Here is a 20,682-nt window from a genome sequence, read left to right as displayed (position 1 = left end):
CAAGAAGAGAGCCAATGCAATTCAACAGAATTTGCTTTCATAAGGTCCTTGTTCATAATGCTTGATTGGTTCTTCTGGAAGTTGACTGATGGTAAGACCCTCTCTGCAGGATGAAATAGCCAAGAACCCTGTGCACGTAACTGAGGTTATTAAGAATCTACATGATTGGAAAGCAAATAATTTTGCATCAAGTTCTGAAAACATTATTTCCCCTTTGAGTCTTTTCATAGATTGACCTTCCCACTCAATAAACCTATACACATATACACACACATGCCATACACACAATTTGAAGTCACATTCTAGAGGAAGTTTGTCCTTTTATTGCAATACTAGAGAAGGTATTCCTCTTAGGTGCTACCCTGCTTTCTCTCTTATAGTTTTGGTGACACTTCTCTGTGTTTCTGTTTAACTTTTTTGATTATAACTTTTATGAGAGCAGGGAGTGAGTCATGTTCACCATATATCCCCATTGCCTAGTGTAGGTTCTGGCACAGGATAACAAGACCATAATTATTCATCAAAGGGGTAATAAAATATTGGATAAATTATTTAATATATTGATAGACTAATACTTCCAAAGCAGAACTCTGATCACAGTATGACTCTACTATAAAACCCCGTACTGAATGCTAAATAAAGTTTAAACTCTAGATTGTCAGTGAAAGTCACCTATACTCTCGTCCTTATCAACATTATTGCTCATTTATATGTCAAAAATTCCAGCAACCCTGGCATTCTGATTATACCCTCTGCTTGAAGGCATTGCACATCAGTATTTCCCCAGGTCCTCATATCTGCCTGTTGAAACTTTACGCGCCTTCCAAACCCAACTGAACTGCTTCTTTCTGTAAGGATACTTCCCTGATCCTTTTCTCCTCTAATTTTTTCCTAAGCTCTAAGAATTGTTTTCTTTCTTCTAACTAGCCATAGCTTTCAACACACTTGTGTTACAGAGTTTACCGCAAACCACTGTGAATTATATTTGGATTTTTGATGCATGTTTCATCTCCTTTTCACACTGTGAGTTCCTGGAGGGCAGGCTGGAGGGCAGGCTGGAGGGCAGGGGTTGTATCTTATTCATCCTTATAAACACCACAGTGAAAGATGAATATAATTTTATCAGTATGCAAAGGAAGAAAGAACTTTCCAAGTAGATGAAATTTATGGTACTTTTTTATTCGTTGTCCAAGGGACCGTAGATTAATGTATAATGAAATATTTTAATCCATCTTTAGATTTCTGTATGTCTCCACATGTAGTTCTTTCTTTAAGTCTGCTCTAAAAATACAGCTAATAAAACCAAGTCATAGGGTTCTTAAGAGAATCTAATGAGATGATACATTTAAAGTATGTGAACTATTTTCAATATCTTATAATAATTTTTGATGCAAAACAATATGAAAATGAATATATTTATGTATATGCATAACTGGGATATTGTGCTGTACACCAGAGATAGACAATTGTAATTGACTGTACTTCAACAAAAAAGATAAAAATAGTAAAGCATGTGTCTGATCTATAGTAAGAAGTAATTAAATAGTATTTCTACTTATTAATATTTTATTCCTATTATTTCCATCTATCATCATTAATTATATTATGATGTATTTCGGTTGACATTTCAAAGAAAACTTGAGCATGCTCACTTTGGATTTTCAATCCCTTCATTTTGTTTTAATTTTTTTCAAAGACTCTTGTGTTGTATGAAGTTATTACCACCAAAGCCAGGGCCTCATGTCTAACTAGCGGAACTATATGATTCTCGACTCCATAATACTTGGGAGATGCATGCTTCACTGAAGGGCCATTGATTTTCAACTAAAGTGAAATGCTTTCATTTAATGCTTTCTTAAGAGAATTACAGCGATGGCTGAAGAGAGTTTGGCTTTAGAGAAATCCATTATTAATTTTACATGGCAAAATTGGGATTTATATATTGAAATTTAAATTCAGAGGTCCCTTACAGCTGCTAAATCAAAATATTGTTCTAAACTTGTTTGTCTTTTCTTTTCTATGAAATGGAAAGGCTATTTTGTCCTAGACTTCTAAATCTCTTGCCTTACTCAAACAAGTCTTAGTATTTGCTTTATGGGAGTACTACCTCTTTGTTCAGCATACCAGGTATAACCTCAGATTTCTCATCTATATGATTTTTTTTGGAAGAGTCTTAAAGAGCTTTGGTGATCTTAAAAATATCTTTCCCTAGCCCTCCCTTCATAGTGAAAGAACACTTAGACCAAACCAGACATATAAATGCATTCACAGTCCACCCTGAATGGTAAAGATGAATTTAGTTTGTCATAATTAAATTCTAGCCTTAACTCTGATAGCCTTCATCTTGCAGGCTTGTAACAAGAACTGATGCATTCTTAGTGTTCTTAACATGCTTCAGTCCAGCATAACCTCTTTAAATCAAGAAGAGATGTTATTAAGAGCATTCTCTCTCCCACCACTCAAACCTTAGTAACTTGAAAAAAAAAAAACTTAACCTTGTATGTGTTCATTGACTTATACAATAAGGAGTGTAATACCATAATGCTGGATTTTTCCATTGTTAAGCTCTTTCTAAGTAATAGGAGTTAAAAAAAATTCAGTAGAATGTGATATATTTTGTCCATGTGTGCATAGCTTAAAGGCAGCAGAAGGAATACAGTTCAGACTATTTCTCCCCTCCAGCCCTCCAAAAAAATTTCCCTTGGGCTAAATCAAGCATAGAAAAATTTTGCCTAAATGCATTTTTTAAAGGAAAAGTCATAATCAATTGAAAATAAAAGGCAACTGATAATGAAAATGGTTTTCTCAAGCATAGCGATAACATTTGCTGCTGTGCATTCTATAAAAAGCCTTTAGATTCCTATAACAGGGACAGTGGTATTGCTTTGCTTCCTGCTGCTGATTATAATTTTAAAGATGGAAAATCTAGATGTTCTATTTTGTCCTATGAAGCAATCCTTGACTCTGTGGTCAGCCTGGTTTTATATTTCTCTATCAGGGACCAAAAGTTTTCTGAGGCAGGAATAAGAAAATTTGTATTGTTCATTTCTTCAAATATTAGTAGACAACTTCTAGTCTTGGTTCTGGGATAGAGTAATTACAAAATTCTGGCGAAATGGAAGTTGAATAGATAAGTAAACAGTTGAAATACCATGTGGTTAGAGTTATAATTGATATTTCACCCACCATTATGGACACATGAAGAAAAGAGATCCACATTCATCTTGAAAAGGGATTTCAATCTTGTAGAATCCTCTAAAAGGCAGAACTCTTGGCAATGACTGGTCACTGCCTTCCTGCCTGGAATGCAGGATGATGAGCCTGGATGATGCTTTTAAGGGTCAAAAAGAAGAGTCATCTACAGAGTCAGAAGTCTGCTTGCTTTATGCACTCCAATAAATTTGGATTTGAAGGCAATTTTAAGTGGCACCTCCAAAGTATTGTGAACAAAAGTTGCATCACTGAGCATTAGGCTTTAATGATTAAAGATTGGTAGCACTACATAGCGGTTGAGGGCATATTTTTGGAATCAGAAATTCTGGTTCCAATCCTGTCCAACCCAAGATAGCAATTACTTGGGCCTGTTACATAACCTTTAAATAAGATGCAAGTGTCTCATCTATGAAATGGAGGTGATATTACCTACCTTAAACAACTGTAAAAACTGAAAAAAAATATGGGAAACTTTACCGAGAATCTGACATATAGTAAGTAGTTAAAATATAATTAATGTTATTCTGACATCAATATATACTCATGGTACCTTTAGAGTTTACAAAGTGCACTCAAAGATTATTTTCATTTACTTAATTTTCACCACAACCTATTTGTTTAAGTATTAATTATTCTTACATCATAGATGAGAAAACCAGAGTTCACAGATCAGTGACAAACAGCAGACTACAATTTAGAAAGTGGAAAAGAGGGAACTGAGTTCTGATTTTTCATGGCTATATCAGGCCATGTTCTTCTCAGTATATCAAAGCTGAGCCTGTGTGGATGATGACTAAAAGGAGAAAAAGCCTGTGTGGATGACGATTAAAAAAGAGACAAAAACAGCTTCATGTTAGAGATGATCCTTGTCTTTCCTAGCCTTTATTCTTTTCATTGACAAAGTTAAAGCCTGACTCACAGTAAAAGGTAGTCATGGACCTCTTTAAAGTAAGTCTTCAGTATTAATGCAAGAGCTTTTAGTAAATTACTGTTATTTAAAATTCTTTCTATGTACCTCCAGGACATGTAATAGCTTGCCTCACTTATGTTTTTTCTTATTCATTCATTCTCAATGGACAAAATTTCTAATTCATTCAGTCTCTCCTGACACATTGTACTTGGCAGGTAATTTGTAATAAGTTTTAATTTTGAAAATGAACATTTGTCATTTGGGACCGTCATTTAGATAGTTTTAAAAACACTGAACCTGCTGTGCAAACATCTGGAAAACTTGACGATAGGGGATTGTTTGTTGCAGTCAACAAGTCTACCAAGTAAATGACAGAATCAGACTTGGAAAGGTCTGTTGTCAGGGATCACCAATAATGGTGATTTGTCTAAGAAGAGATGTCAGTTGAAGTAAAGAAGAAAGGAGTCATGGCAAGTGCATTAGCCATTGTAGGCTGGTTGCTAATTGATGCTTTAAAACTGTGATCCAGTGTACTTTTAACTATGAAATCTGTACACACCAACTCATACCCATGTGAAGACAGGCATCTGTGGCAATAGATGAGAAAGATTAATGCAAAATGCCATACTTCGAAGGTAGCTCCTTTAGGAATTGTCAAATGCCAGTCAGGCACTTGTATAAATCAGCTTTCATGTGAAGGCTGGAAGATCAGGAACAAAGTTCTAAGAATTTAGTCCACAGGTTGTCTAGTAATATATGCAGATAATCAGAGAAGTAACATGAAGAAGAATTATGATTGTCATTTTAAAATATGATAATCTATTCTTCTTTAAATAATAATTAACTTCATAGGACCTAAAGCCTTCTTGTTCACCTTCTTCTCTGATAAGCTTCATTTTTAAGAAGGCTGAAAACTTCCCGGAGATTCTCAAGGGAGACTCTAGACTTGAAATACGTAAGTATCAGAGACTAGTTTTTATAGTCATAGAAAGAGGTCAAGGATGCCTCTTGCATTCTGGGGCTTACCTTGAACAGGGAGATTAGGTGGGATCCAGAATCTTATAGGAGCAGGTCTAATATATCCCCATAGGATAAACTAGACATATCTAAACTATAACTGCTGTTAAGTAGTGGAGAGAGACAAACATATGAACAGAAAATTTAAAAATTATAATATATAAGTGCTTTTGCAGGGGCACAATTAAGTGCTGAGAGAGCACTGTGGACAGAGCATCTGCCGAGCAGAATGACAGTCTTCACTGAGAAGCTGATGTTCTTGCTTGATCTGGAAGGAAGCAGGGGAATTCTCTTGGTGAAGGGGTTTTCTGGGACAGTGGGTAGCACACACAGAAGCAGTAGGTGACATCTGAGGAATGGGGAGGTTTTCTCTGGACGTGAATCCAGGGGAATTACTGTGTCTCCAATAGTGCCTTAGTGGTCAATAAAACCGAGTCAAAATTTTAGGGAGTCAGTGACTTAAGGGAATTTTTCACTAGTTCTTCTCAGTGTAACATGAGATGTGGAGAGAAAAAGAACCTTGACTTTTCAGTTGTCCAACATAAACTGTGAATGAAAAGTAGATTTTAGTTTACATGGTAATTCCACTAGATTGGCCATGTCTTCCCGGAACACTTTACTGGGATTCTGATCATTTCTGACATCAGCAGAAGGAAACACTGTGATCAACTAGTAATGACTTCCCTGTCATGGTAATGACACTCAGGCCAGGTTTTCTCACACATGGTTTAAATATTCCAGGGCATCTCCGAATAGTTTTAAGAAAAGCATCAAAGACACAGACAATTTAGTAATAAACATGTTATAGTGAACCTTTCTTTTTCAACGATCCAAGGTTTTTCCAAACTTGAGCCATGAAACTGAAACAGAAAACCATACTTCGTACTCCAGGAGGGGACTTGATGCCAAAAGATTATGTAAGCATCACTAATGTGCTTACATGGGAAGATATTGCTGCCAATTGTATTTCTATCCTGACTATATTACTCATTCTTAAGATGATGTCACTGCGTGTACGTGTGTATGTGTATGTGTATCTTATGACATGAGATCTGGAGAGAAAAAGGAAAGATCCAGATTGATTTCAGTAGGAGCTTTGGCATTCACATGCCACTTACCTGAATCATTTTTAAATCAGACTGTCCTTCCATCTTATGATTCAGTCAAACAGCTAAATAGCGAAGTGCATTTTGTCAATGCCATGGATATTCTCAAAGCCTTATAAAAATGCTCCAGGCTCATGGAGGCTGAATTAAAAGATAATCACTTGCGGTGGCTTTAAACCACACAGGATGACTCATCATATCGGTTACATCCACTTGTGCTGAAATTTGTCTTGAGTAACTATTGTGTTAAGTGCTTTCCATAAGTAGCATTCATGCAAATCTTTTTTTTTTTTTTTCCTGATCATTAAGGCACTTTAACACAAAGGGGTAGAACTCTGTCTCATAACCACATCCTGGGTTTGTTTCTCTATAGGAAGATTGCTTTGTGCCTGAAAGCTATACAGGATATTTCAAGACTTGAGCAAATGATTAAAATTACCCACATTTTTTTCCCCTGGCAACCCAAGCCTTATGCTTTTACCTGTCATTCAATGCTTCCAAATGCTAAAGAAAAGAGCTGAGACTAAGTAGAAATCTTGTCACATGACCTCAACTTCCTCCCTAATCTCCTTTTCAAGGGCTCCTGCAATTGTCATTTACATTAAACTTCTGTACTTAGGCTGCAGGTAGAGAAATGCTCTTTTGGAGAGAGTTTAATTTCTGTTACAGGTCAGAAAACAAAGATTTTGCCAAACATCGGACTATTTTCTCAAGTATTTTCTTGCCAGTATTCTCTAAATATAGGAAGAAAGCCAGAAAGCAATGCAATCTTTGAAATGTTAGTATAATATAGAAATTCCTTTAAGAAAATGAGCAACTTGGCTCTCAGGCTGTTTTGGAATCCAGAGTTTAAGAATTTAATGGCATTGACACCTGTGAAGTCTGGAGGGAATTAGAAGAAAGAGGTAGCTACACAATGCAATCTACAAACGTTTATTTAGCACCGATAGTCCAGGCATCGTCCAGTGAGAATAATTTATGCACCAGTGATTGTAACAGAAATACAGTTTCATTATAGTTGGAAAGATTGAAGGGCAGTTCAGAGAAGGATGAAACAGAAGGAATAGAATGTTCTTCTCATGTCTCATCGTTTTCAAGTCTATTTTGACAACATAAATATAGACACAGCACAGTGTAGAGAAATAAATAGGAACTTTGGAACAAGTGTGTCTTCAGATAATTTCCTGTCTGTGTGATCTTGGGCTGGGAAATGGCTAGACAATAATCAGAGGGTATTTTCTATGTCTCCTAGAAATAGAGTTTATTGCTAAATAAAGAGTTAGACTGTAAAAGATACCAGAATTTAATTGAAAATGTGGGCCACATTTTACTTTAAAAATAGATCTTGTTAAATTATAAAATCTACTGTCATTTTCTTTGAATTTTTTTGGTAAGGATTGTGAATCTCTTTAATTTCTCTAATCTTGCTTGATCACAAAACTATTGCATACTTTTCTTGAGATGTTCAGAAAATAGAGAAAAGCTCAAAGACAGAAATTAAAGTAATCCATAATCCTACCAACCCACTACCCAGACTTAGTCACTGTTAATGTTTTTGAAGCACTTTCTTCCAGATTTTTTTCATAACCTAAGTTATTTTCATAAAATCCACCATATCTTTGTGCTGTGCTGTACAACCTGATTTTTATCGGTGGAAGTATTCATGCATATAATTTATTTCACCAATCCCATATAGTTGACTATTACTATTTTTTTTAACTTTCACCAATATTATAATTCTTCATGAAAGGAAGATTGAAGTAAGCATGGGCAATCAAGATGAGGAACCAGATCGATAGTCTCTATAGAAAGGATTACAAACGAACTTCATAAAATCTTCAACTAATAGCAATATATTTGAGATCAAGGTCCTTGCCCTATATTTTTGTACCTCTGCAATGAATACTACAGGCCAGGTGGCCATGGAGAAGCTGACCTACATTACTTAGAAACATCAGAAGGAAAATTACAGAATATGAAATGAACTGCTTAGCAGGCACAAAGCTAAACATCGTTAGGGATTAATGTGCCCCCTTGCTGAAAAAATGCCAAGGATTTTACTTTGAAATTAGAATAAAATCTGTGTCTTAATAGGGGCAATAATAATATTATTATTAATAATGATGATGTAGGAACAGCTATTGAGGGCTTTTTATGTGTAAGACATTGTACTTTGTATGCATCAACCTACCTATTAGAACCTATAATTTTTCTCCTGGGGTGCTAGGAATTCTCTGTGTCCAGATCGTCTGTCTTTCAGGGTTAACATCACATGTTGCCACTCTTTACTGTAGACACTTTTTATTATGAGATCCTGGCTTATCTTCTTCAAGGTACTTATCATAAATGCTGCCATTTCCTCCCTAATTTGTTTGCTTATTGCCTACTTGCTTTACCAAAATGAAACCTCCATAAAGGCATGGACTTTACCAATTTTGCTTATTACCGTGTCCTCAGCACCTAGAACAATATCTGGTAACTAGCTGGTGATCTTGTTGAAAGAAAGAATGCATGGAGTAAAGGGCTTGCTGTCTGTCCTCAAAAACGTGACAGCCCAGTTAATTCTAGAACTACAAGAGTTGTATTCAGTAAATAGGTGTTTTTGAGAGTCTCTAAGAACTGTAGTTCTATGGAAGCAAAGGTGAGACGGAGTTCACACCCACCTGTGGGTGCTTAGAAAAGAACCCAGGCAGAGGCCATGATTCAGCAGGGCCTTGGACATATAAATTGCTTGAAAAAGTCTCTGACTTTGTCCCAGTTATTTAATCCCAGCCCCGGTGATTCAAGAAATGAAAGCAAGCCCCTTCAAAGGGATAGCTAAGAAACCCCAGAGCCCTGATAAAAACGCATCAAATGAGATGATAACGCCCCGCATTGATCACCTCAGAAAGCCTGACTGAAGATGTTTATCCTAATCCTCCAATCCGGACACTTCCTGAGATATGGTCGGGAGGGCTAATTACTCCAATACATAAAAACGGAAATGCTCTCAACCCAAACAGCCAGAGAGATCCACATGAGCAGCAACAGCAGTAAACCCTGGAGCTGCATCCTTGGTGAAAGAATAAAGCAATGTCGGACCAGTGACAGCAACATCCATAAAAGCCAAATTGGATTCCTCCCTTGAAAATGAGCCACAGACTTCATCTCTCCCCCGATTGCTGCATATTAACAAACGTGTAAAAAAAATTCAACCAGGAGAAGAGATTTTCCTTGCTTTATTAGACTTTAAAATCGCCCTGGACTCAATCTGGCACCAGAAGTGAATCCACAACGGCTACAAAGGGAATGGACAGAAAAACAAATGACGTAGTTAAGTTTCCATATCAATCCATCAACTGAAGGATGGAAATGAGCAGAAATGGATGTCTTCAAGCGGGAAAGTGAGACAAGGACTCACATTTCATAGCTTAATAGAGACTAGGATGAGTTACTCCCAGGGCCGGAGCTGTGCCTGAGCTCAGGGCCTCTGATAAACCAAAGAGCCACTGCCTCTTGAGATGGCACACCGGGCTGGATTTCTCTGCGGCATTTAGATCATTCATGTGGGGACTAAAAGAAAGAGGTTAGTCACACATTAGCGACCAAACTCTCTAGATCCATCTGCATAGCAGGTATTAGGCTGTTTTATTGATGATGGTCTGATAGAGTCATGATTGATAATAACATACAATATGGAAAACAATGTGCCTAGTTGATCATTCAAATGTGAATGACAAGGAATACAAGATTGCACTGTACTTCATTCAATTTTTTCCTGTTACCAGAAATATATGGCATCATGCTAGCTCTGAAAGGGCATACAATCTTTTAGAAAAGAAGACTATAGATGTGAAAATTTTTCTTAATAATCTTCTTAATCTTCTTAACAAACCAATCCTTGATGTTTCTGTGGAATTCCTCCAACATCTTTCTCCAAACCAAGAATAGCACTGGAGCATACAAAGTAGCCTAATTCACTTGAACCTGATAGAATAGCACTGACATATCTTAGCTTAAATTCAAAGTTGCACAAAACCTGCAAGGAACTATGACGTCACTGGTGTGTCAAAGATTAGACCACAGATACTTTTTTTTTTTTTTCATTTTTTTAAAAATTGAAGTGTAGTCAGTTTACGATGTTGCGTCAGTTTGGACCACAGGTTCTTATTTATGTCCCTTAATGCCTTGTAATTTAAATAAGGGTTTTTAAAAAGCTGGATTCAATTATAACGACGGTCCCATAGTCACAATGTATAATTAATATGTTTCTAGCTACCTTGTACTTTTCCTTCCTGGATAAATGTTTTCATGGAGGCAATTTTTTTTCTATATAGCTCTGATTTGTTTTTAATGACCACTTATATTTCAGCCTATACACATTTACCTCAGTGTGCTTCCAATGACATCTAAGAGGAAACACTGCAGAAGCAACGTGAATTCAATTAAAAAAAAAGTGAGCTCCTACTATCTGCTGGGTACTGCAAGGAATAAGTAGGCAAGTTTCCTGTTCTCATGGAAGTGATGTTCTAGTAGGGGAGAGCCAGAAATCAAACAATTAAATACGTAAATAAACAAGAAGAGCTTCACACAGTGATAAGTGCTTGGTTCAAACACAGAACATGTGGCTTGTTAGAAAACGATCAGATGGCTGTTTTTTTATGAATGGTCAAAGGAGACTCCTCTAAGAAGTTGACATTAAGATCTGAATTGTCCAGTGGATTAAGCCATCTTCAGAGGAAGGATAAGAGCATTTAAGGCTGAGGGAAGGCAGGTATAAAGACCAAAAGGAGGGCTAGACTTGGATTCTTGTAGAAAAGAAAAAAAATCAAGTAAGAGAAGGGAAAATGGTGTGAGAGAGAGTTAAGGATTTAGACAGAGACTTAAACAGGGATCATTCAGGGCTTTGTTCATCTGAGCAAGGGGACAGGATTATAATCCAAGGAAGAGAAGCCACTGGAGAATTTTACACAGAGAAATTACATAATCTGATTCATAATTGTAAAGAATCACTCTGGCTTCTATGTCAAGGACACACAGCATGGAGGCAGATGTAGAAGGCACCAACTGCAAGGGTCCAAAAGAGAGATGATAGATGATAACAATCCAAATTGGACTAGGGTGAAATGGGGAAGTTGGTGATGAGGATCATATCTAGAATATATCCCAGATATATTCTAGAGGTAGAATACAGGAATTATTGATGGCTTCATATTACCTAGAAAAATTGAAAATATCTTAAATGTTAAGTCAAATTTTATATGTGATAAATAAGGATTCAACTTTTGCAGACCTATCTAAATTGAACTAGTACAGAGAGAAGTGTGTATGAACAAAAACATTCATCATTCTCAAGGTAAAAAAAAAAAAGAACTGGGAAACCCAATGAGGAATTCTCAAATATCCATCAATATGAAACAACTTCGACAAATAGTGGGCAAAATATTTTACAGGTATTATTACTGATGGTGCGAATTTGTACTTATTAACATAAAGGTATGTCTGTGGCATATTGTTAGATGAAAAAGTAAATTAAATAGCAGTATATATTCTGTTAAAAGAAAAAAATATATATTTACATACACATGCAATATGTGCATAGAAAAACATGGAAAGAAATACACAAAACCATTTCTATTGGCCCCTTTTTAATGAGTACATATTACATTTATCATCTAAAAATAGCAACAATATATTTATAGTGTATTTCCATTGGGGGGAAATGGATATTCAGTACCTACATTTTTACCTTCACTAGCCATGTCTTTGTTTAAACTATTTGTGCAAACTTTTGAATATTTAGGTGCGAGTTCTTTGTCAAGTTAGGTTTTCCTAACTGCCATGTGTCTGCTAAGTAGTTAATAATTTATCAATTTACAACAACGCCCTCACAAGCAGACTTTAAATACAGAGTACCAACCAAACACCCTCTGACAAGACTCTTTAGTGATATTTAATGGTAGGAAATGAGCTCTACACTTTCATCTCTTTGGTATAACATCTTGTATTGTCATCAATGGAGTTTTTTCACAAAACAGGGGCACCAAAAATTATAATCTGTGGACACTTGCACTTTGGTCCAGCAGCTTAAACCATAACTAATTGTTTCTCCAACATTGTCAAATCACACTAAAAGGTCAGATCACACAGAAATAGACAGAAGAGTACACCTTTTAGCTATTTTAATTACAAAATAAAAATATTCCTGATACTTTACAAAAGTTCTTGTAATTATTTACTATGTGATTGCAAATCATTTTCTTAGATGCCTTTCATTGATTCATTATTACATATTTTCCTATCTTCCCTTCATCTTTTTACTCCTTCTTTACTGCTTCCTTCTTTCTTTCCGTCTTTATTAATTGTATTCAAACTTTTATTTATCGATTCGGTAGTTATTGAGTCCTATAATACACCAGATATTGCTAAATGCCTATGATATGAAATGAGTATGACAAAAATGATTTTTCAAGGGACCTAGAGCCTGCCTAATGGAAAGACAGAAACATAAAGATGTAAAAACAACCATAGTGATGGTGTGATTTTTAATGTTGACAATGTTGATTTTTTAAAAAGAAAAAATAGGAATATTTTATTTTATTTTATTTTTAATTGAATGGAAGATTCTTTAAATTCTATACAATAGCACATTAAAATTTTCAAAAGTTTCACATACTTGATTTCATATAATCCCGTAATAGCCCTCTCCCCTTACCTCTATGTTGCCCTCCCCTCTTCCCACCTCCCACAGGTAACCACTAGTTCATTCTCTGTATCTGTGAGTCTGATTCTTTTTTGTTTTATTCAATAGTTTGTTGTATTTTTTAGATTCCACATAGAAGTGGTATCATACAGTGTTTGTTATTCTCTGTCTAACTTATTTCACTTAGCATAATGCTCTCCAAGTCCATCCATGTCACTGCAAATAGCAAAATTTGCTTCCATATCCTGGCAATTGTAAATAATGTTGCTCTGAACATTGGAGTGCATGTATCTTTTCGAATTAGTGTTTTTTTGTTTTTTGAATACGTACCCAGGAGTGGAATTGCTGGGTTATATGGTAGTTCTATATTTAGTTTTTTGAGAAATCTCCGTACTGTTTTCCACAGTGGCTGCACTAATTTACATTCCCACCAACAGTGTTCGAGTGTTCCCTTTTCTCCACATCCTCGCCAACATTTGTTATTTGTGTTCATTTTGATGATAGTCATTCTGACAGGTGTGTAGTGGTATCTCATTGTGGTTTAGAAATTTGCATTTCCCTAATGATTAGTGATGTTGAACATCTTTTCATGTGCCTATTGGCCATCTGCATTTCCTCTTTGGAAAAATGTCTATTTAGTTCTTCTGCTCATTTTAAAATCAGGCTGTTTGTTTGTTTGATGTTGAATTTTATTAGCTGTTTATGTATATTGGACATTAACCCCTTATCAGTCATATAATTTGCAAATATCTTCTCCCATTCAGTAGTTTGTCTTTTTATTTTGTTGGTGGTTTCCTTTGCTGTGCAAACACTTTTAAGTTTGATTAGGTCCCATTTATTTATTTTTGCTTTTGTTTCCTTTGCCTTAGGAGATGGATGAAGAATAATTTTCTTCCGTGGACCTGCATCTTTAGAACTATGGTCAGTATGCCTTGGATTAAGGAAAGTTGGTACAAAAATTTGGGAAGCTCTTTTGGGATGGAGCCTGCTTGATATCTGAAAGGTTGAATGGACATCATCCAGGCAGAGGTGTGGCATGGAGCAGGGACAGGAGAGGAAGGGATCATTAATATAGAGCAGCAGACCCAGCAAAGGTAGAGGACTGAGGAATAACCTGACACCTTCAGAGATTACTTGCACACAGAACAGCCGAAGCAAAGTGAAGATTAAAAGATTGGTGGGATGAAGCTAAAGAGAGTGTTAGAAGTAATTCCCAAGGCTAGGCGGGGTTTCTCTGAAACATATGAGGATCTCAGTTTCTTCTCATAAGTCCTGCCGCCCCATGTCAGGGTGCTCCAAGCTACCTCGTTGCTGCTGCTCTCATAACTGGAGAGTGAGTCACAAAGCCTTGTAACTGGGTAGTCAGATATTCAGGTTTATCAATCAATATTGCAGAAGCCTTTGGTACCAGGAGATTTATAGAATGGTACCTGAAGCTTATTTCTCTCAAGGCCTTAGTCTCAGGCTCAGACTCAGACAAGAGGACACTGCCCTGGACCCCAACTTTTAGGAGACTCCTTCTCTGGTTTTCCTTTGGTCACACTCCATTTGTGTAGTGAGGTATCCACAGGACCTAAAGAATATGACTACATGGGGGTCCATGTATCAGCATCCATCCTCAAAAAAATCATAGGGACCTCTAATCCTGAAATTTCCTTCCCAAGAGGTACCAAATCCTTGTTTCAGGGTACACATGTGTGGTTCCTAAGAGGTGTCCAAGAGGCAGCCATTTGAAAGAGAGGGGGCTGGATAAGGTCAATGTAGATAAAGCTTAGAGATATATCTGAGTTGTCAGTATGTAAGCATCACTACCTGTATACGATGGAGCTAGGTTAGGAAAAGAAAGGGCAGATTGTATCTGAAACAGAAAGGTGTTACCAGAGGCCAGTGATGAATTCTGGTACAGAATTCAAAGGCATCCATGACCTATACATTTGAACCTGAACTTAGAGGTTATTATGCAGGTGTGTCCATTAAAGAAGGAAGATAGTTTCAGTGGTGCACTAGAGCTAGCGCATAAAGTCTTGAGAGTGCTGATTATTCACATCACTTCCCAATCCCACGTTCACTGGTTGCTTGAAACTAGCCATAGGAAAACAGTTCACAACATAGAAATCTACAAGTGTTACAAATCAGCATGCCCACTCTTCTTCAGAGTCCCAGTTGTTTTAAAGTACGCTTTATTTAATGGCTTGTGATTTTAATGAATAACTTTTGAACTTTTTTTACGTGGGATATGTAGCGCTCTATTTATACTCTGCAAATGTTAGGAGTACAATTGCCCAAGGCTAGGTTGGGTTGTGGCATAGCCACTTAAATTCACTAGGACACGTATGATCCTCTCCCACTAGCCAAAAAAGAGTGAATATTCTCTTCTGGTCTATTCAGTGGTCACAAATCAATAATAATACGCACACTCCTTTTCTTCTATATCTGTGTGAACTGAGAGGCTGAATGATCACATTTTGTCTTTATGGGTTTAGACTCCTTATCCTTTTGAGAAATGAACAAGAAGGTGACCTTTTGAACTCTCTGGAGCTGAGAGGTAACAGGGCCAGGTTGTAGGGCTTTAAGGCATATCGTACACCATGGTAAGGAACTTGTTTTGTAGGAAGCATTCTGGAAGTCTCCATAATATAGTTTTGACATCTCCCAGGCCATCGTATATGACTCATATTTCTATTTTGGGCTCTAGGAAAGGTGTTTTTCGTTTTTTGTTGTTTTACTAATATCTTGAAATACAAGTCTAACTAAATCTAGGATGAACTGCCTAAAGCTGGTTTTCCATATTTAAAAAGTGTATTTAAAATGCCTGGGAAAATGATTTAAAAATGATGATTCTCCTCTTTGAGTCCTAGAGATTCTGACTCAGCAGATATGTATCGAGTGAGGTCCAGAAATATGAATTTTTAATAAATGTCCCAGTTGTTTCTGATGAACATGGTCTATGGATAGTATTGGTAATTTCTCTCAGTTTTTTTGGTATCATAAAAATGAACTGACCTTAATGGGTAGATTTTGGGCCACTCACATAGATCCTACAGGTGTTATGGACTGAGTTGTATCCCCCCCAAATTCATATGTTGAGGGTTTAACTCCCAATGTGACTGTGTTTGAAGATTACCTGTAAAGAGATAATTAAGCTGAAATGAAGTGTCCTTATAAAAAGAGGAGATGCCAGGAGTGCATCTGCACACAGGGAAAGGCCACGCGAGGACACAGTGGGAAAGTGGCGTCTGCAAGCCCGGAAGAGAGGTCTCATCAGAAACCAACCCTGTCAGAACCTTGTTCTTGAGCTTTCAGGCTCCAGAGCTGTGAGAAAGCAGATTTCTGTCGTTTAAGGCACTCGATCTGTGGTGTTCTGGATGGCAGTCTGAGCAGACTAATAACACAGGCTGAAATATTTTCAAAAGAAATGGCAAGTGGCAGGTGAAGTCAATGTGATGGTCTTTAGCATGATGAAAATATTTCTCCTGGAAGTTGTACTCCATCATGGAAAGAGGACTTGTGCTAAATTTATCAGGCTCTGACGAGAGGACCATTCACATTGGACAAAGCAAACACTCTGACTTTGAAGGTTCTCGTATGGGCATTTCCAAGGACTGACTCTCTAACTCGTTTTTCTTTGCTTCCATGGATGACTCATTCTTCCTTTGGCAAAGTCATTCATTTCTTAGTTTTGTTTTTTTTTAATATAATCAAAAAATTACAGTTTGGTCTTATGGACCAGAGACCCTCTGTATTTTTCTAAGCTGACTTGGCATGTCTCAATTCAAATACATTCTGTGTTAGTTACATAGTCAATTTGCGGAGAAAGTGTTTATCTCTGCCTGTGTGTGCATTAGACAGTCAGGAAATCAGGGTGGGGACAGGGGGTGTGGGCTTCCATAGGAGATCGAGGGAAAAACGGAAATAAGTGATGCAGCAAACCCTCTTTCTTAGAAGAATTGGCCACAGATTTTTTTAAAAGTATTTTCTTAATAGGCAGAACAGTTGATTAAGTGGGAAACTTCGCCTCATGACCACAATGGATAATTGAGTGTTTATGCTGATTAAAATAGATGTACTGGCATCTATTTGATGCCATTCAATGTCGTCTTCTACTGAGTTCAGATTATTTTTTTCCCTAGTCACTTTTCAATTGTAAGTATCTATTATAAATAAGTTAGTTTTAAATAAGCTATTTCTAAAAGCCAGAGGAAGTATATTTTTCACATTTCTTTTTATTTGCTGTGGTAAAAAAGGAAACCTCTGTCTCAGTCACTGTGATTATTAAGTCATTTCTCCACAGGTTTCCAGGGACCCTCTGCTAACTAATTTCCATTTTCAGTTGCTGATGACTATGTTCATTCAACTAGAGTGATGGAGTTTCTTTTCATTGGTTTTAAAATAGGGTCTTTTATGGAAGGTTTCTGCATATCACTGTGGAAGGTGCAGTATGCCATTTGTTTTTGTTAAAAGTTTCATTCAGTTCATACATGACTGAAGACGCCTGGGTGGTGAGTTCTGCCCTGAATTCCCTGAGTTTATTACCAAAGAAATGTAGTCTTCAAGTATCCCACAGAGGGGAGAGAAATAATATTTATTGTTAATAATTTTCATTCCTCCATACCCAGTACTTTGCACAAGATACTTTATAATATTATTCCCGTTTTCCGGGTGAATAAACTGAGGATCAAAAAGGTGAAGTGTGTCAGCTTGGGTGTAGAATGGCATGAAGAGAACTGTACCAGCTTCCTCCATCAGGAAATGGAGATACCAGGTTTTCATCCCAGATCCATTTGACGTAAATCCAAGGTGACCCGTTAGTTCTGGTTTCCCCAGGGCTTTCCATTTTAGCACTGAGTGTCCTCATCCTGTCAGTCCTGAGTGATCTAGGACCATTGGTCACCTTACCAAATCCTAAGCTCTTCTCACAGTACCACATTGTTGGTTCATGCCATGACTTTATCGATAGATTTGCTAAATCACATATCTTAAAAGGAAATATTAGTATGAAGTGGGTACTATTTTCAAAATATTAACCAAAGTTTTTCTCCCCTATGTTTGCTCATACACAATGGCCTTTTTCTCACAATCAGTCAGCTAGGACCTTCTATGCTCTCGGATTTCAAGGTAGAATGTTCAACAGGGAATAGGAGTTGTTTACTGGTCTATTTCAAGTTTAGATCCTTTAAAGAGTGGGAAAGTCTTTAATAAGGACAATAAATTTGGTAATCTATATGATGACAAATAAATAAGAGCTTAATCCCTGAACATGATGATGATGATGATGATGGCTAAAATACGTTGGATATATGCTATATTGAAAACACTTTTCTAAGTGTTTTACAAATGTTGTCTTACACTTTTCATACAAATTGTTTACTCCTTATTTTACAGATGAGGAAACTAAGGCACAGAGAGACTAAGAAAAGTTTCTAAGTTCAAACATACAGTAAGTGATATCAAACATTCAGCTTCAGGCAATCTGGCTCTAGACCCTGTGCTCTTAAGCTCTGTGCCCTGTGGAATAGAAAGTGATAACATTGGTTGTAGACCAAGAGGGTCAATTGGAAGGGAAGGAATGAGGAATTAGATGGCAGTTGGTCCTTGAGAAGAGGCTCAATAACTACTCAATCTTTGAGGGGTTGAGTCTTGGGGAGAACAGATAAGAAAATCAAGATGTATTCTGAAGGAATCTAGAAAAAGGAGTGGATTTGTGTTCCATTTCCAAGTAGACTCAAGATAGGGCAGGATCCCAGAGTAGAAATCACCTTGCGGTTAGTGTAAGAGTTTATTCCTGAGATAACAGGGATCAATTAGGATTTGGTTCATCTATACATAACAAAAATCCAAAATAAGAGAGCTTCAAACAAATAGAGGGTTTTTGTTTTTATTTTTGTTCTTCTCAAGTCCAGTTATAGTAACTGGATAATCATCAGGCAACAAGTTTCTTTATCATCATCTTTATCATATTTCTTATGCTCTGAAATGACTGCATGAGCCATTACATTTATATTTAAAGGCAGGAAGGAGGTACAAAAGAAGAGCAAAAGAACACACCTCCTTTCAAAGTCCCATCCAGCAATGTTCACTTCTCTCTCAACTGGCCACAATTTATTCACACTGCCACATTTGATTGCAAGGACACAAACGAGTCTAATCTTTTATTAAACACAACCAAAATCCAAGTTCTTGCACTAAGGAGAGAATAGATACTGTGTATGAACTGTCAGTTGCAACCAGTAATCCCATATGGTTGCAATGGACAAAACCAGTGATTAAAGGAAGCAAGTGGCCCAAGAGTAGCAGAAGAAGTGAAGGGGCTCATGGTTCCCAAGAAACAGCACACTCCAGTCATATTGGAGGGATTCCTGAATGCCAGATGATCCAAAATTAGCTAAATATTATCTAAAAATAGATATTCAGACCCAGAAGGCCAGAAGGTCAAGAGAGAGGTACGGCATAGCAGCAGTATTCATGACAGTTGAAAATAAACACATTGAGAAATGACCTCCCCTGATATGTGATACTGTATAAGCAAATACCTCTTAAATCCCTGAGAACTTGACACAATTCTAGGGAAAGGATACAGGGGCCCCAGCTGGGCTGAAATTCAACTTATTCCACCACAACAAAGTGGTATGGAGAGATTAATTTCACTTTAAGGATGAAGTTACATTTCTTTCACATCTAAAATTATAGACCAAGATTCATAGAAATTACACATGTAAATGAAAAAAGGGATGTGTCATTACATGTTAGTAACAAGATTGTGCTTAGAGCCAAATGAATATTTCTGGTACCCTTTGATACCATTTGATTATATCCCAGCCTCTTCAGACCCTGTGTAGCTCGAGGTATTTTGGCACATAAATAAGCAATTTTATTATGAGTTAGAATGCATGTCTTCGAATTCAACTGTGCTAGTTTGCTGGGGCTGTTATGACAAAGCACCACAGGCTGGCGGCTTAAACAATGTAAGTTTGTTTTCTCACAGTTCTGGAGACCAGACATCTGAGAGCAAGTGTGGGAAGGTTGGTTCCTTCTGAGGCTGTTCGCCTTAGCTTGTAGTTGGTCACCTTCTCCCTGTGTCTTCACTTACTCCTCTTTCTGGGTACATCTGTGTCCTGATCCCCTCTTCTTATAAGAACGTTGATCATATTGGATTAGGACCACTCTAATGAACTGTTTTTGACTTAGTTGCCTCTTTGAAGACCCAATATTCAAATATGGTCCCATTCTGAGGTCCTGGGTGTTAGTACTTCAACATATAAATTTGAAGGGGACACAATTAAGCTCTTAATATCAACTTTTCACCAAAATGATCCCATGCTTATTACACTATTGGGGGGCACCTCAGGATTATAGAAAGCCTCAGGGTCATCATTACACAAGGGTTATTGAGTGATCACCCTATGTTTACTAGACCCTCTGTTGGGAGTTGTAGGACCGCAAGACCCCAGCACTGTACAGAGCTTCTCAGCAATGGAGGTTTTCAGATACTGACATGTTGCACAAGGCAATCTATTCTACCTGATCTGTTATTGAAGTTTATCCTACTATAGAGGTAGGGAAGATTCCACATAGTTAAACTATAAATGAGGCCAGTGCTTTAAAAATAACAAGGATTAAAAAAAATTAGCAAAGATATACTCAGTATATATGGTGTGAATAAATGTGAGAACAAAATATTACTGCTAAAATCCCTTGTAAATGAGTCTAGTTTATGATATTTAGTAGTTGTGTAAGCCTGGTTACTCACATTACAT

This window comes from Camelus bactrianus, chromosome 2, assembly GCF_048773025.1.
Source record: "Camelus bactrianus isolate YW-2024 breed Bactrian camel chromosome 2, ASM4877302v1, whole genome shotgun sequence".
In the NCBI taxonomy this organism is placed as follows: domain Eukaryota; kingdom Metazoa; phylum Chordata; class Mammalia; order Artiodactyla; family Camelidae; genus Camelus; species Camelus bactrianus.
The sequence above is the reverse complement of the archived record's forward strand: the minus strand, read 5'-3'. Positions refer to the sequence as shown.